This window comes from Ranitomeya imitator, chromosome 6, assembly GCF_032444005.1.
Source record: "Ranitomeya imitator isolate aRanImi1 chromosome 6, aRanImi1.pri, whole genome shotgun sequence".
NCBI classification, from domain to species: domain Eukaryota; kingdom Metazoa; phylum Chordata; class Amphibia; order Anura; family Dendrobatidae; genus Ranitomeya; species Ranitomeya imitator.
The window spans coordinates 232,417,670-232,433,787 of NC_091287.1; the positions used below are offsets into that span (position 1 = coordinate 232,417,670).

Sequence of the window (16,118 nt, forward strand, 5' to 3'; positions counted from 1 at the left end):
TGAGCATGTGACCGAACATGTGGCCCTCGACCTCCAATGGGAGACCCTGCCCTGGGCATGCTCAGTGTGAGTAAATAAGGACTTAGTCCCAGAGAGGCTTGCTCGCCGCAGATCAGTGCAGGGTACCATAGGAAAGCCAGAAAAGGCAGTAGTGACCCTATGCACCGAATCAGCCTCAGCGAGATGCTGGGAGCGACATCTCCGCTGAGCAGAGCCCACTATGGCCGATACCGAATGGGAGACCGCATCAGACACGGATCGAGATTCCCCCTGTGCAGCAGAGGAAACTCGACTCCTAACACGCAGTCCCTGGCTTACATACATCCGACTTTCATACAACCCTAAGTTACGAACGTCGAATATTAAAAAAAATGCTAATATACCTCTCCACCTTTTTGGTTTACGTCTTTTCACAATCGCATGTCAAATTCCTGGTCATTTCACTACATAGCAGGACACCCAGCCCGAAGCTCACTGCATGTGATAGGTCGCTTCATCATTGCTATCTTATGATGCACAGTAAGCTCCAGTCTGGATGCGATCAGAAGTCCTGATTTACATTAAAGAGTTCAGAGAAGTGACACTTCCAACAATGTAGAACATCATAATAACAATAATAGCTTCTCCAGACACCAACTCCTGGTTTTTACTTACAAATACCGATGTAAAATACTGACCAAATGCTGATACTGTGACCATAGCATAAGAGATACATGTCCCAATTATTTAATCTGCCTCCTGCTTGCAGGAGCTGACATGAAGAAACATTTCTTAAGCAATAATTGGTGACGACAGGCTGAAGCAGCATCACACAGATTTCACAGGCTGCAGTACAAGTCAAGGCCAGACTTATCTATTACTACTGCCAGAGATAGAATTTAGAGGAATAAGAAGAAGCAATGATGAGACTCTGGCCCAATGTAAAGCCTGAGGCATCAAAGAAATTTTAGTGTGCATAAAAGAAATAGCATGGAGCTGTGATTTATTGTAATTGCCCTTTAATTTGATGCAATGGTACTTTTACCATTTTTCACTAATATTTTCCTATGTTAGAAACATTATGCACAATGGGACACTTTAACATGGGCACTAAAGGTGTGTTTACCTATTTTTATTTTAAACTTCTTGCATTTAACAGTTTTGCAATTTAGTAAGTCTTTAATACAATACAATATTGTGTTATAATACCTACAATAGATTAGAACCCCACTGTACACCAGTTTGTTTGATTAATAAATCAATTTTGTAAGTTAAAATGGAGCAAGAACATAATCCTTGATATTGTTGTTGTGTATGACTTCAAAGATCACACATTGTCTTTCACTGTATTTTACCTGCAGCTAGAATTGTCTAGTCACATAGCCTAAAGCAAATTTAGTGCTGCCCTGTAGTCAATGACACACATGAATTGGCTATATATAATGTCAAAGTGTTGTAAAAATACAGAAGGTAAAATGTAATTGGTCTGGATTGCAGCTCCATGGGGTAAAGAAAATACTTCAGTTAGTAATTTACTAAGTCATTGTGCAGAGTTTCCTATTTCTTAACTTCGCTGGTTATAATTCATTTGAAGATGGTAAAAATTGTTCTGGGGACTTTTTTAAAGCAATGGACAGCTTAATGAAGACTGATCTCTCCTTTTCGAATCCAGCCTGCAAGGTAGAGTTTGATATAAAACAGAAAGTGAAGCCCTGAGGATACACAGCAAAACAGAAAGAGTAACATAGCTCAGCGTGTTTGTGGGAAATCCAATTATTTGTCTCAAGCTTAGAATTCAGAAGTGGATTCAGAAACTCCTAAAGCAATTATGATTTGCACTAAGAAGACAAACTGACTCTAAGGCCAGAAGATAAATGTTTGTATTGTTTCTGGCTCTTGTGTGGCACTAGTGAGACCACCAGGGAATTAGCCATTTAACTCTATGAAAAGAGAGCAACAAGCTAAGTGTGGAAAAAAAAATGTATTCATTTTAAAGATAGTGTTTTTTGGGGGGGCGCATGCGCGGGACCTGGCTGAGTCGGACATGACCGGCTGAGCTCCACATCCCAACAAGCCAATTTAACCCCACAAAGCACCGGGATCACAGCGAAAACTACGGCTGCAGCGGGGACTCACCACAGGGCACCGCAGGAGAGATTATGCCGAAGAAAGGGAGCGCAGGACAGTCGGCAAACCGCACAATAGAGGAGCTCCTTCTAAACAGCAGCGTGGGCAAGATGGTCGCCGCAGCAGCTCCCTCCTCAGCCTCCCTCACAACGGTAAGCAGCGGCGCTGAAATAGAGGAACCTAGCACAGCAGGGGAGGCAGTGGTTCCCACAGCAGCCTTAGGGTACCGTCACACTATACGATTTACCTACGATCACGACCAGCGATATGACCTGGCCGTGATCGTAGGTAAATCGTAGTGTGGTCGCTGGGGAGCTGTCACACAGACAGCTCTCCAGCGACCAACGATGCCGAGGTCCCTGGGTAACCAGGGTAAACATCGGGTAACTAAGCGCAGGACCGCGCTTAGTTACCCGATGTTTACCCTGGTTACAAGCGTTAAACTAAAAAAAAACCAAACAGCACATACTTACATTCTGGTGTCCGTCAGGTCCCTTGCCGTCTGCTTCCCGCACTCAGTGACTGCCGGCCGTAAAGTGAAAGTGAAAGCACAGCCGCTGTGCTCTGCTTTCACTTTACGGCCGGCAGTCACAGTGCGGGAAGCAGACGGCAAGGGACATGACGGACACCAGAATGTAAGTATGTGCTGTTTGTTTTTTTTTAGTTTAACGCTTGTAACCAGGGTAAACATCGGGTAACTAAGCGCGGTCCTGCGCTTAGTTACCCAATGTTTACCCTGGTTACAAGCGAACGCATCGCTGGATCGCATCGCTAGATCGCTAGATCGGTGTCACACACACCGATCTAGCGATGACAGCGGGAGATCCAGCGATGAAAGAAAGTTCTAAACGATCTGCTACGACGTACGATTCTCAGCAGGATCCCTGATCGCTGCTGCGTGTCAGACACAGCGATATCGTAACGATATCGCTGGAACGTCACGAATCGTACCGTCGTAGCGATCGAAATGTTATAGTGTGACGGTACCCTTACTAAAGACATTACAAGAAACATTCCGCTCTGAGCTGAAATCAGCTATGCATAACGTTACCTCACAGATTCAGGAGATAATGCAGCGTACTTCCAACCTAGAGGATAAGATGGAGGCGGCAGTAGAGGCCCTGGAGGAGGACCAGGAGACCATTAAAATCCACACTGAATGCATAATGGATCTGGAGCTAAAGTGTGAGGACTTTGAGAACAGGTCCCGTAGAGGCAATATACGCATTAGAGGCCTCCCAGAGTCTATCCTAGCTCTTAAAGACACTGCTGCAGCGCTGTTTAAAGCACTACTCCCAGATGTGGACCCCACACTACTTCACATTACAAGGATCCACAGAGCCTTGGGCAGACCGAGAACGTCTGAATTTCCCAGGGATGTTGTGCTTAAAATGCACTATGAAGAGTCAAGAGACCTAATCCTGTCAGCAACCAGAGAAATGTCCTCCCTACCTGGGCTGCCAAATTCAGTGCGACTTTTTGCTGATTTATCACCCTCTACGCTTGCGAGGAGAAGGTCACTTAAACCGGTCACAGCAGCACTTCAGGCAGTAAATGTCAAGTACTGATGGGGGTTCCCGTTCGCACTATTATTTACCCATGGTGGCGAGTTGTTTATATGCCGGTCATTAGAGGAAGGAACAAAAGCTCTTGAACGTGCTGGAATACCAATCCTGGAAACCATGCCTCCTCAACCGAGACGAAAATCGCGCCCGCAGAGAGAATGGACACAGACTCCTAGAACCAGGAGCCAGAATGCGCAGGTCACTTGAATCACTCCTAAGACCACATGGTGAATTCCTCCATGATTAGAGCTATAGTGCCATAGCTCTGGTGCCTTGGTTCTACAATAGGCTCCCCTGGATAGTTAACAGCAGAGTCAGCCTGCTGTAGTTGAAAGTTACAATTGTAGTTGGTTATAATCTACACTCAGTATATGATCCACCCATACTTATTTTATAACTAGCAAGGGTTAGGCTGTTGGGCTCCAGTACATGCTGCCTGACTGGGCCGACTTCTGGAATTCTTTTTATTATGGGACCCCGGAACACTGCCTTAAAAGGGTATTTTACCCAAATGTTTAATTGTTCTTTGTCTAATGTCTTTGTCTCCCCTTGTGTTGTCTTTTCCCTTTCGTTTCTCTACAGATATGAATATGCTCCACTGCTCTACTTATCTCTGACGCGACTTCCCGGTAAGTTAACGAGATCGGGCAATAGTCACTGGCGGATCATTAGCGGTAACAAATTTCGCACCTATGTGTAGAGTTTTGTCCCATAATGTACATGGGTTTAACTCACCCATGAAGCGTAAAAAGGCATTTCTAGACTATCACAAACACAAACCAGAAATCATATGCTTACAGGAAACCCAATTCTCTAAAACTTCTAGCCCTAAGTACTTTGACTCCAACTACTCTCGCTTTTATCTGGCAGCATGGGAACGTAAGACTAGAGGAGTTGCCATACTACTTAAAAATAGCTTACCATTTCAGGTGGAGGGCACTGTTGAGGACCCGGAGGGCAGATTCATTATCATATATGGTAACTTGCAAGGACAAAGCATCTGCATAATAAACAGTTACATGCCCACTGCAACTCAGACGCTAGTATTTAAATCAATACTATCCAAGATATCGGTAATTCCCTATCAACATTTGATCTGGTGTGGGGACTTTAACTTCACTTTGAACCCTGCTCTTGACTGCACGGCAGCAAAGCGATCAGACATATCCAAGAGAGACAGACGAAGGATAATTAAGTTGATGAGTGAGAATAGACTAGTTGATGTATGAAGGGAGATGAATGGTTCCACAAAAGGATATAACTTTTTGTCCACTGTACATAAAACTTACTCGAGAATAGACTTACACATAGCCACAGCAAACACATTGCCGGGGGTTCTGTTCTCCCGCCATGTTCCGTCCTCTTGGTCGGATCACGATGCAGTCCTCTCGGTATACAAGTTTAACGTAAGCACATCCAAACTGTTCAGATGGCGGCTAAATAACTCTTTATTGACAGACCCAGAAATGGCGACGACCATCAGCAATGAACTTAAGCTCTACTTCCAAATGAACGTTAATGAAGAGTCATCCCCGGGAAACATATGGCTAGCGCATAAGAAATATATCACGGGCACCATAATTAAGCTGGCAACAGCTAGGAAAAAAAACAGATCGGAACTACAAATCAAACTAGAAAACAAATTACTAAATCTTGAACAAGCAAACCAGCAGTCCTCATCGCGGTATCTGATCAAGCAGATACAAGATGTCAAACTCCAGTTAAATACCGTCCTCACACATAGAACAGAACGTGCCCTAGCATGGACAAGGGCCTCTTTTTATAGGCTGGCAAACAAGCCAAGCAAATTACTAGCATGACAATTGCGCCAAAAAGAGTCCTTAAATACTATCCACTCAATTAAAAATAGTAACGGACATGTCTCTGCCCATCCCGAAGATATTTATAGAGAGTTCCATAATTTTTATCAAAATTTATACTCATCACCCAAGCCCCCTCCCCCACACTCTCTGCAAACCTTCCTCCAGCACCTGTCACTCCCTAAACTTAATGAATCTTCTACCCAATTACTGCAGGCTGAGATATCAAACGAAGATGTGGAGCTAATAATCCAAAAACTGAAAACTGACAAAGCCCCCGGGCCTGACGGTCTTACAGCGCCATACTATAAAAAATTTAAAGAAACTCTCACGCCACACATTACAAAATTTTGTAATGCACTTTTAAATGGTACCCAAATGCCCCCAGAATTCTATATAGCTCATGTTGCAGTAATTCCCAAACCCAAAAAGGATCATCTGTTAACTAAAAATTACCGACCTATCTCGTTACTTAATGTTGACTTAAAGATATTCACATCCATTATCACAGATAGAATCAGAAAGTACTCCCTTCCCTTGTAAACAGAGACCAAGTTGGGTTTATACCGAGGAGACAGGGGCCGGATAATATAAGACGTAACCTAGATATAATACACTCGGCAACCAATTCTCAGCGGCCTATTATGCTTCTGGCCTTAGACATTGAAAAGGCTTTTGACACAGTGTCATGGCGATACCTTTTCAAAGTACTATCTTTATTCGGTCTGCCCCACAAACTAGTCAACTGCCTAGCTTTACTATGCGATAAACCAACTGCATATCTTAAGCACCCGTCGCTGCAACCCTCCCCAATAAACATAATGAGAGGAACTAGACAGGGATGCCCTCTCTCGCCAGCTTTGTTCATCTTGGCAATGGAACCTCTCGCCGAAGCCATAAGGAAAAACACTGACATCTTGGGACCTGCTGAGTTGGGGATCAATATAAAGTTAGTCTGTTTGCCGACGATTTGCTTCTAACCCTCAATAACCCCCATACCACCCTTCCAAATTTATTCTCACTACTTCGCAACTTTGAGTCGGTATCAGGGCTTAAAATAAATATAGATAAGTCAGAGGCCCTCTTCCTGAACACATCTGAAAAAGATCGAGCATATCTAGTGTCGCAATTTGGATTTGAAAAAAAAACACTATCTAACCTATTTGGGGATTAACCTCATGTCTAGCAGATCTACCTTATATAAATGGAACTATACCCCCCTTATAAAGAATTTTCAACGAGATCTGACTAAATGGTCGTCACTGACACTTTCATGGCTAGGCAGAATAAACGCCATAAAAATGGTCTCTCTCCCAAGGTTTCTATACCTGTTCCGCTATCTCCCCATTCCAGTTCCCTTGAGAGTATTACGCGATATACACTCTATGGTTTCCAAATTTATATGGCAGGAGAAAAAGCCTAGGATCAAACAACAGATCATGTTTATTCACCGAAAAAAAGGAGGATTCTCCTTACCTAATTTCATAAATTATTTTAAAGCGGCCCAGATTGCCCAGCTAACCAGAATATGCTCAACTGTAGATAAACCTAGGTGGGTCCAACTGGAGTCATTTCTATTGAAACCTTACTCTCTGATGGGCCTGCTGTGGACTGAAGCTAAGCTCCCTAAACATATTGCTAATATCTCGCCTTTTGCGGCTCAGTCTCTGCTCCTCTGGAGGAAGGAGAGGTTTAAGAATGAGCTGCAAACCAAGAACACGCCACTAAATTCATTATTTTGTAACCCAGTCTTCCCCCCGGGTCTTGACTCCCAACCCTTTTCCTGGTGGATTCTGAGAGGAATAACTACAATAAAACATCTCTGCTCCCTGTTAAACATAGTCCTATCTAAACAGGAGTTCATTAAAAAGTATGACCCGCCAGTTCGGGAAGCATTCCGTATTAACTAAATCTTTGATTTTGTTAGAAAGTGTGTACCGGGTGGGAGGCCTTTCCGAGTCACTGGATTTGAGCAAAAATGTTCAAGTGATCCACTGGGCGGGGGAGTTATCTCTTATTTATACTCTTCCTTTGCTAATATACAGGAGGAGAAAAAGCTTAGATTTATGCAACAGTGGGAAGAGGATCTGGGGTTTGACATCTCGCTGAGGGAATGGCAGAGCTGTTGTAACGCCTTGTCAAGAGGCTCCCACCAGGTATCTCTAGTTGAGTCTTCCCTCAGAGTTCTACACAGAACATACCTGGTCCCTACGAGGCTGCATGCCATATATCCTCAGGTTTCTGACAAATGTTTTAGAGGCTGTGACGCACCTGGAGATATGGGTCACATATGGTGGGCCTGCCCGGTGGTGTCTGATCTATGGCAGGAGGTAAAGCTCTTGGTGGATAGGATGTATGGAAAAGAGATACCAATGAACCCATTGACCTTCCTTCTAGGATTAAAACCGCAGGGTTTATCCAAAAATTTTACACAGACTGGTGGTTCTGTTGGGAATGGCGACCAAAATACATATAGCGTCAAAATGGAGGTCTCCTTCGCTCTCAATATCTCTTGTCAAAGATAGAATGAACACTATCATGATATATGAGCATATCCAAGCGACGAGAACCGATAACTGGAATTCCTTTTTTCAAATCTGGTCGCCATGGCTGAAACTACATCCGGATGATCAAATGAAGTTGGCTCTCACCCTTTCTCCGTGAGGCGTTGACTCCTTTCTTCCTCTTTGGGACTGAGGGTACCTGATCTGGCCGATGTTGATGTCCGTCTGATACTTGTCGATACGAGAGAAATTTTTTGTAATATTGTAGAGTGGTTTTATATTGTTCATGATCTTGAGCATAACCCCTTTTGTTTCTGTCTTGTCTTTGTCTTGTCTTGTCTTAAATTAATCAACATTTATAACCCCTTCAAATAATACCATGTTATTGTTGATATTTATGTGACTTATGTACATTCAATACTCCTATGTTGGGAGATCTTTGTGATATCTTTCAAATAAAAAATTATTGAAACAAAAAAGTTAGTGTTTTTTTTTTCAATCAGTGATGTTTACATATTAAGGATACTTGTGCACATTAAAATATTAAAGAGCATCATGAAAATGCTATGATATATATAGCTACAGTTGTGCTAAAAAAGTTTACATACTCCAGCAGAATTTTTGCTTTCTTGGCCTTTTTTTCAGAGAATATGAATGAAAACAACAAAACTTTTTCTCCACTCATGGTTAGTGTTTGGGTGAAGCCATTTACTATCAAACTACTTTGTGTTCTCTTTTTAAATCATAACCACAACATAGTGGTATGCGTTGAAAACAATAAAACATAAAAATGATCAATGTAAATCAAAATTTTTATCCCAAGAAGGTCTGATTTTTGAATAACAATCAAAATCAAAGTGAAAAATCCAATTACACGATGATCCAACTTCAGTGGAAATGCCTCAAGACAAGGAAATGATACTCAGTAGTGTGTGTGGCCTCCACGTGCTTGTATAACATCCCAAAAATGCCTGGGCATGGTCCTGATGTGGTGGCGGATGTTCTACTGAGGGATATTCTCCCCAATCTGGAGTAAAGCATCAATTAACTCCAGGACAGTGTCTGGTGCAATGTGGCGTTGGTGGACATGATGTTCGAGATGTGTTTGATTGGATTCTGGTCCTGGGAATGAGCAGGCCAGTACATATCATCAATGACTTCATCATGCAGGAACGTCTGACACACTTCAGCTACATGATACTTAGTATTTTCATATTTAGAATTGAGAGTCCTCAGTGGTTGATACCTTTTAATGGCTAACTGAAAAGATGGTAACAAATTGCAAGCTTTCGAGACTACACAGGTCTCTTCATCAGGCAAAGACTAAAACAAATTCTGAAGAATCACATATTTATGCACAACATAGTATAGGAAAAAAAAACATGGATAAGCCAGGTGACACAGGTTAGTTTCACTGAAAAAATGACACTTATCATACATATTGTATGACCTGCTTTGTGTGAAATTTTGTTAGCTTGAAATAAAAAAAAAAATTAGCCTGATACAGGTGTACAAATTTGGTTGTTGAGAAATTGACTACTGTCATATACAGTGGGGAAAACATTTTCAGTCAGACACCAATTGTGCATGTTCTCCCACTTAAAAAGATGAGAGAGGCATGTCATTGACATCATAAGTAGACCACAACTATGAGAGTCAAAATGAGAAAACAAATCCAGAATATTACCTTGTCTGATTTAGCAAGATTTATTTTGCAAATTATGGTAGAAAATAAGTATGTGGGCATTAACAAAAGTTAATCTTAATACTTAATTATGTATCCTTTGTTGGCAATGACAGTGGTCAAACATTTTCTGTAAGTCTTCACAAGGTTGGCACACACTGTTGGTGGTACGTTGGCCCATTCCTCCATGCAGATCTCCTCTAGAGTAGGGTTGAGCGAAACGGATCGTTCATTTTCAAAAGTCGCCGACTTTTGGCAAAGTCGGGTTTCATGAAACCCGACCCGACCCCTGTGTGGGGTCGGCCATGCGGTACGAGACTTTCACGCCAAAGTCGCGTTTCAATGACGCGAAAAGCGCCATTTCTCAGCCAATGAAGGTGGATGCAGAGTGTGGGCAGCGTGATGACATAGGTCCTGGTCCCCACCATCTTAGTGAAGGGCATTGCAGTGATTGGCTTGCTGTCTTCGGCATCACAGGGGCTATAAAGAGGCGTTCTCGCCGACCGCCATCTTACTGCTGCTGATCTGAGCCTAGGAAGAGGTTGCTGCCGCTTCGTCAGAAGCAGGGATAGCGTTAGGCAGGGTTTATTAACCACCAAACCGCTTGTGCTGTAGCGATTTCCACTGTCCAACACCACCTTTTGTTTGCAGGGACAGTGGAAGATACATTTTTTTTCCTCAGCGCTGTAGCTCATTGGGCTGCCCTAGAAGGCTCCCTGATAGCTGCATTGCTGTGTGCAAACCAACTGCTTTTTTTCAAAGCACAAATCCTGTTGTTCCTTCCTTTCTGAACAGCTATCTTTTTTGTTTGACCACACTTTTTATTTAATTTGTGCATCAGTCCACTCCTTATTGCTGCCTGCCATACCTGGCTGAGATTACTGCAGGAAGATAGTAATTGTAGGACAGTCCCTTTTTTTTTTTTTTAATTCTCCCTAAAAAAATAAGTTGTGGGAGATTAAGATTGGCATTTCTGCTAGAGTGCCATCCCTGTGTGTGCCATCTCTCTCACATAGTGGGCTGTTGTGAATTCTGTTGTCAAACTCTCTCCTGTGGTCTGAATGGTACTTCGGCGAGTTCTGTCTATGGGCTCCCTCTGGTGGCTGTGAGTGAAGCTGCTGCTTCTGAGGTTCCTTACACAGGTGACGTGGTTTATCCTTTGGTTGACTGCTCTATTTAACTCCTCTCAGATCGTTACTCTATGCCAGCTGTCAATGTTTTTGCATTGGTTCAGTTCGCTCCTGGATCTCTCTGGTGACCTGCCTTCTCCTGCAGAAGCTAAGTTCCTGATTGTCATTATTTGTTCAATGTTTTCTTGTCCAGCTGGTTTTCATGATTTTGTCTTGCTAGCTGGAAGCTCTGGGATGCAGAGTGGCCCCTCCGCACCGTGAGTCGGTGCGGAGGTCTTTTTTGCACATTCTGCGTGGTCTTTTGTAGGTTTTTGTGCTGATCGCAAAGTTACCTTTCCTATCCTCTGTCTATTTAGTAAGTCTGGCCTCCCTTTGCTGAAACCTGTTTCATTTCTGCGTTTGTGACTTTCATCTTTACTCACAGTCAATATATGTGGGGGGCTTCCTTTACCTTTGGGGAATTTCTCTGAGGCAAGGTATGCTTTGTTTCTGCTGATCAGGATGATTGGGTGTCTTTCTTGCCTTTGGCTGAGTTCGCCCTAAATAATCGGGCCAGCTCGGCTACTTTAGTTTCTCCTTTTTTCTGTAATTCTGGTTTCCATCCTCGTTTTTCTTCAGGGCAGGTTGAGCCTTCGGAATGTCCTGGTGTGGATGCGGTGGTGGACAGGTTGCAGCAGATTTGGACTCATGTGGTGGACAATTTGACATTGTCAAAGGAGAAGGCTCAACGTTTCGCTAATCGCCGGCGCTGTGTTGGTCCTCGACTTCGTGTTGGGGATTTGGTTTGGTTGTCATCTCGTCACGTTCCTATGAAGGTTTCCTCTCCTAAGTTTAAGCCTCGTTTCATTAGACCATATAAGATTTCTGAAGTTCTTAATCCTGTGTCATTTCGTCTGGATCTTCCAGCTTCTTTTGCCATCCATAATGTGTTCCATAGGTCGTTGTTGCGGAGATACGTGGCGCCTATGGTTCCCTCCGTTGATCCTCCTGCCCCGGTGTTGGTCGAGGGGGAGTTGGAGTATGTGGTGGAGAAGATTTTGGATTCTCGTGTTTCGAGATGGAAACTCCAGTACCTGGTCAAGTGGAAGGGTTATGGTCAGGAAGATAATTCCTGGGTTTTTGCCTCTGATGTTCATGCTGCCGATCTTGTTCGTGTCTTTCATTTGGCTCATCCTGATCGGCCTGGGGGATCTGGTGACGGTTCGGTGACCCCTCCTCAAGGGGGGGGGTACTGTTGTGAATTCTGTTGTCGAACTCCCTCTGTCATGATTCCAATGGCAGGGAATCACAAAAGGACAAGCACCAACGAGCTCTAGGGTGATGGAACCTGAGCTGACCGCGACCCTAAACCTGAACACACAAATAACAATAGCCGGGGAACGTGCCTACGTTGATCCTAGACGTCTCGCACCAGCCGAAGATCTAACTTCCCCTATTAGAAGAAACACAGACCTCTCTTGCCTCCAGAGAAATACCCCACAGAAATAGCAGCCCCCCACATATAATGACGGTGAAATGAGAGGAAGGCACATACACAGTATGAAAACAGATTCAGCAAAATGAGGCCCGCTAAAACTAGATAGCAGAGGATACAAAAGTAAACTGCGCGGTCAGCAAAAAACCCTTCAAAAAACCATCCTGTAATTACTTGAACTCATGTTCCAACTCATGGAACATGAGGAGCAATTACAGCCCACTAGAGCAACCAGCAGCAAAGAAACAATTATATGCAAGCTGGACAAGACAAAAATAAAGCAAAACGTGGAACAAGAAAATCAAAAACTTAGCTTGTCCTGAAGATTACTGAAGCCAGAAGCTGAGGTAACAAAACACTCTGATAACCTTGATAGCCGGCGGGGAAATGACAAGAAAGCCCGGTTAAATAGGAAACTCCCAAATCCTAATAGAACAGGTGGACACCAGAGACAGCAGAACACAAATCACCCAGTACCATCAGTAACCACCAGAGGGAGCCCAAAAACAGAACTCACAACAGTACCCCCCCTTGAGGAGGGGTCACCGAACCCTCACGAGAACCACCAGGGCGACCAGGATGAGCCCTATGAAAAGCGCGGACCAAATCATCAGCATGAACATCAGAGGCAACCACCCAAGAATTATCCTCCTGACCATAACCCTTCCACTTGACCAAATATTGGAGTTTCCGTCTGGAAACACGAGAATCCAAGATCTTCTCCACAACATACTCCAATTCTCCCTCCACCAGCACCGGAGCAGGAGGCTCAAGCGAAGGAACAACAGGTACCTCATACCTCCGCAACAACGACCAATGGAACACATTATGAATAGCAAACGATGCCGGGAGATCCAAACGAAACGACACAGAGTTAAGAATTTCCAAGATCCTATAAGGACCGATGAACCGAGGCTTGAACTTAGGAGAAGAGACCTTCATAGGAACAAAACGAGAAGACAACCACACCAAGTCCCCAACACGAAGTCGAGGACCCACGCGGCGACGGCGATTAGCAAACTGCTGAGCCTTCTCCTGGAACAACTTCAAATTGTCCACCACATGACTCCAAATCCGATGCAACCCATCCACCACCATGTCCACTCAGGACAATCAGAAGGCTCCACCTGACCAGAGGAAAAACGAGGATGAAACCCCGAATTACAAAAGAAAGGAGAAACCAAGGTAGCAGAGCTAGCCCGATTATTAAGGGCAAACTCGGCCAGCGGCAAAAAGGTAACCCAGTCATCCTGATCAGCAGAAACAAAACACCTCAAATAAGTTTCCAAGGTCTGATTAGTTCGCTCCATCTGGCCATTCGTCTGAGGATGGAATGCAGACGAAAAGGACAAATCAATGCCCATCTTAGCACAGAACGTCCGCCAAAATCTAGACACAAACTGGGATTCCCTGTCAGAAACGATGTTCTCCGGAATCCCATGCAAACGAACCACGTTCTGGAAAAACAGAGGGACCAACTAAGAGGAGGAAGGCAACTTAGGCAAGCGTACAAGATGAACCATTTTAGAAAAGCGGTCACACACAACCCAGATGACGGACATTTTTTGAGAGACAGGGAGATCCGAAATAAAGTCCATGGAAATGTGCATCCAAGGCCTCTTCGGGATAGGCAAAGGTGACAACAATCCACTGGCTCGAGAACAGCAAGGCTTAGCCCGAGCACAAACCTCACAAGACTGCACAAAAGAACGCACATCCCTCGACAAGGAAGGCCACCAAAAAGACCTGGCCACCAAGTCTCTAGTACCAAATATTCCAGGATGACCTGCCAACGCAGAAGAATGGACCTCGGAGATGACTTTACTGGTCCAACTATCCGGAACAAACAGTCTCTCAGGCGGACAACGATCAGGTTTACCCGCCTGAAACTCCTGCAAAGCACGTCGCAAGTCTGGGAAGACGGCCGACAAAATCACCCCATCCCTAAGGATACCAGTGGGCTCAGAATTTCCAGGGGAGTCAGGCACAAAACTCCTAGAAAGAGCATCCGCCTTCACATTCTTTGAACCTGGCAGGTATGAAACCACAAAATTGAAACGAGAGAAAAACAGTGACCAACGAGCCTGTCTAGGATTCAGACGCCTGGCAGACTCAAGGTAAATCAGATTTTTGTGATCAGTCAAGACCACCACACGATGTCTAGCACCCTCCAGCCAATGACGCCACTCCTCAAATGCCCACTTCATGGCCAAAAGTTTCAGATTACCCACATCATAATTCCGCTCAGCGGGCGAAAATTTTCTAGAAAAGAACGCACATGGCTTCATCCACCGAGCAATCGGAGCTTCTCTGTGACAAAACCGCCCCCGCTCCAATCTCGGAAGCATCAACCTCAACTTGGAAAGGAAGCGAAACATCAGGCTGACGCAACACAGGAGCAGAAGAAAACCGGCGTTTAAGTTCCTGAAAGGCCTCCACAGCCGCAGGAGACCAATCAGCAACATCAGCACCCTTCTTAGTCAAATCCGTCAAAGGCTTAACAACACTAGAAAAATTAGTTATAAAACGACGATAGAAATTAGCAAAGCCCAAGAACTTCTGCAGACTCTTAAGAGATGCAGGCTGCGTCCAGTCACAAATAGCCCGAACCTTGACGGGATCCATCTCAATAGTAGAAGGGGAAAAAATATACCCCAAGAAAGAAATCTTCTGGACTCCAAAGAGACACTTTGAGCCCTTTACACACAAGGAATTAGCCCGCAGGACCTGATACACCTTCCTGACCTGCTGAACATGAGACTCCCAGTCATCAGAAAAAAACAAAATATCATCCAAATACACAATCATAAATTTATCCAGATATTCACGGAAAATATCGTGCATAAAGGACTGGAAGACTGAAGGAGCATTAGAAAGTCCGAAAGGCATTACCAAATACTCAAAATGGCCCTCAGGCGTATTAAATGCGGTTTTCCACTCATCACCTTGCTTTATTCGTATAAGATTATACGCACCCCGAAGATCAATCTTAGTGAACCATTTAGCCCCCTTAATGCGAGCAAACAAATCAGTCAACAAAGGCAAAGGATACTAATATTTTACGGTAATCTTATTCAAAAGACGATAATCTATACAAGGCCTCAAGGACCCATCTTTTTTGGCCACGAAAAAAAAACCTGCTCCCAAAGGGGACGAAGATGGACGGATATGTCCCTTTTCCAAGGACTCCTTAACATAATCCCGCATAGCAGTATGCTCTGGCACTGACAGATTGAACAAACGACCTTTAGGAAATTTACTACCAGGAATAAAATCTATAGCACAATCGCAATCCCTGTGAGGAGGAAGCGAACTGAGCTTAGGCTCCTCAAAAACATCCCGATAATCAGACAAAAATACAGGAACCTCAGAAGGAGTAGATGAAGCGATAGAAATCGGAGGTGCATCACCATGAACCCCCTGACATCCCCAGCTTAACACAGACATTGTTTTCCAGTCAAGGACTGGATTATGAGTTTGTAACCATGGCAGACCAAGTACTAGAACATCATGTAAATTATACAATACCAGGAAGCGAATCACCTCCTGATGAACGGGAGTCATACGCATGGTCACTTGTGTCCAGTACTGAGGTTTATTCATAGCTAAAGGTGTAGAGTCAATTCCCTTCAAAGGAATAGGGACTTCCAGAGGCTCAAGACTAAACCCACATCGCTTGGCAAATGACCAATCCATAGGACTCAGGGCAGCGCCTGAATCTACATAGGCATCGACGGAAATGGATGATAATGAGCAAATCAGAGTCACAGACAGAATGAACTTAGACTGTAACGTACTAATGGCAACAGACTTATCAACCTTTTTTGTGCGTTTA

The 16,118-nt window shown here is 44.1% G+C and overlaps 1 pseudogene; it reads right to left on the minus strand.

Moving 5' to 3' along the window:
* LOC138643347 (piwi-like protein 1) overlaps positions 1-8,283 on the minus strand; it is a 40,949-nt pseudogene extending 32,666 nt beyond the window's left edge.
* Positions 8,284-16,118: the final 7,835 nt, after the last annotated feature.